This window comes from Trachypithecus francoisi, unplaced genomic scaffold (assembly GCF_009764315.1).
Source record: "Trachypithecus francoisi isolate TF-2019V2 unplaced genomic scaffold, Tfra_2.0 Lachesis_group13, whole genome shotgun sequence".
Lineage (NCBI taxonomy): Eukaryota > Metazoa > Chordata > Mammalia > Primates > Cercopithecidae > Trachypithecus > Trachypithecus francoisi.
The window spans coordinates 115,240,994-115,243,315 of NW_022681458.1; the positions used below are offsets into that span (position 1 = coordinate 115,240,994).

Below are 2,322 nucleotides of genomic sequence, written 5' to 3' on the forward strand. Positions count from 1 at the left end.
TAAGGCGAAGTCACTCTTGTTTTCTTTTTTTTTTTAACTTTCTCATTGCACTTAGTGTTTGTTTATTGAATCACAGAACATAACTTGACGGAACCTTAAGAAAGTATTGCACAAAACTACCAGGGAGAACTAAACTGTCATTAAGTTTACAAATACGATTTTACAGACTAAGCACTATGCTTCTGAGGAAAACTCAACTATAACAGCTTTCACACTTCAGCAAGCACTTGTTTCTGTGTGATTTACAGATTTTTGCATATATACACCTAAATTTATTTTTGCAATATAATACAGTTCTAGAATTGATAAAGAAAACCATTAACTCTCCATTTCTCTGGTTAAACGGGAGTTTACATACAACAAAGACACTGTTCAGAAATGTGTTAGGAACTGATTGTATCTAAAAAGCACATGAGAGAGTGCTGAAAAATAAATCACGTTTATGCAAAACTTTCTAATTTCCATTTGATTTGTAAGCCTTCCAAAATTCCATCATTTTTTAAAATACGTTATCGTCAAGCAATTAGAAGTGTGTATTTGCAGGTTTGGAAGAAAGCCACTGTTACACAAATTCAGTGGATGATAGTGATTATTGTTAAACTAAGTTATAGGGTGTAAGAGTTCACTCATAAAGCAACAGCATCTTATCACCTTGATAAGCGTCCTGTAAGGCTAGAGGCAGGTAAAATAAAGTCTACTGAAGAAGCCCCATGCCAGGTCAGGGGAATGTAGAAATTACCACGACCCCAAGGAGACTTCTTCTTTATTTATTTATTTTTTTAACTCTGGTTCCTGGGGTATAATTACTTTACTCTCCATATTTTGCTCCACCTGCCTAAAACATCACATTCCTACTCAGCACAGTCCCGCTAACTCTACTTCCTCCCAGGTAAGATTTTCTTTCAGATCTTTTAACCATGCTCAAATCTCTCTTACATTTTCACCTTTTGAGAGAGAAAATTCTTGAAGTAAGAAAGCAGGAAACTGTTGACATTGTTCAAGTTAGGGAGTTTTAGAATAAGCCAAGGACGATACTCTTGCTGCTTGCGATATTACATCCTGTGGCCATCTCTACCCATATGCAACACAAACCTTGATGACCAACGGAGTTCAAATAATCATTCTTTTATTATTATTATTATTTTTTCTTTCTTTAAAAATTTTATTTTTAGGGCCTTTCTGACAAAACCAGAAAGCCTGTTAGACAATTCTAAAAGAGCTATAACACTTCAAATAACTATTCTTAAAGAGCTGTACTAAAAGTCTCTGTCCTCAAAATTAGAAGTGATCTTTTAGACCAAATCTACTTAAAATGTAGTCTGTGACCTTGTGCCATCTTCTGAAACTTTTGCTTCCAAACTGTGTTAAGTATGGAAATAGAGTGTTTAGAAACTTTCCTAATTCAGTCTGTCACTGATGGACATTTGGGTTGATTCCAAGTCCCTGCCATTGTGAATAGTGCTGCAATAAACATACATGTGCATGTGTCTTTATAGTAGCATGATGTATAATCCTTTGGGTATATACCCAGTAATGGGATGGCTGGGTCAAATGGTATTTCTAGCTGTAGATCCTTGTGGAATCACCACACTGTCTTCCACAATGGTTGAACTAGTTTACACTCCCACCAGCAGTGTAAAAACATCACCTACTGGGGTCTGTCGTGGAATGGGGGATGGGGGAGGTATAGCATTAGGAGAAATAGCTAATGTAAATGACGAGTTAATGTATACCTATGTAACAAACCTGCACGTTGTACACATGTACCCTAGAACTTAAAGTATAATTTAAAAAAAAAAGAAAGAAACCATCTTGAAAATCAAAAAAAAAAAAAAAAGAAACTTTCCTAGCTATGTGATAAAATCTAGTGATTCTTAGAGTGAAAATTAACATTGATCTTACATTTTTTGGTCGTTTTTAATACTTCATTTTTCTAGTAATTTATTTTACTGTATTTTTAAAAAGCATTGGTTAGTGACAGGTTTTAAAATAAAGCTATCCTTCAGGCCAGGTGCAGTGGCTTACACCTGTAATCTCAGCACTCTGGGAGGCCGAGGCTGGAAGATTGCTTTAGGCCAGGAGTTCAAGACGAGCCTGGTCAATGCTATGAGAGCTCACCTCTACTAAAAATGTAAAAATAATAGCCAGGTGTGGTGCTGCATGCCTATATAGTCCTAGCTACTGGTGAGGCTGAGAGGGGAGGATTGCTTGATTCCAGGAGGTCAAGGCTGCAGTGAGCCATGATAACGCCTCTGCATTTCAGCTTGGGTAACGGAGTAAGATTGTATCTCTAATATATATATACATATATATATATATATA

General features: G+C 36.0%; 1 non-coding gene across 1 annotated transcript; it reads right to left on the reverse strand.

Moving 5' to 3' along the window:
* Positions 1 to 1,169: 1,169 nt before the first annotated feature.
* Positions 1,170 to 1,230, reverse strand: LOC117095486. Its single transcript, XR_004442025.1, has one exon. It is a non-coding gene; the product is annotated as a U7 small nuclear RNA (small nuclear RNA).
* Between the last annotated feature and the right edge of the window lie 1,092 nt (positions 1,231 to 2,322).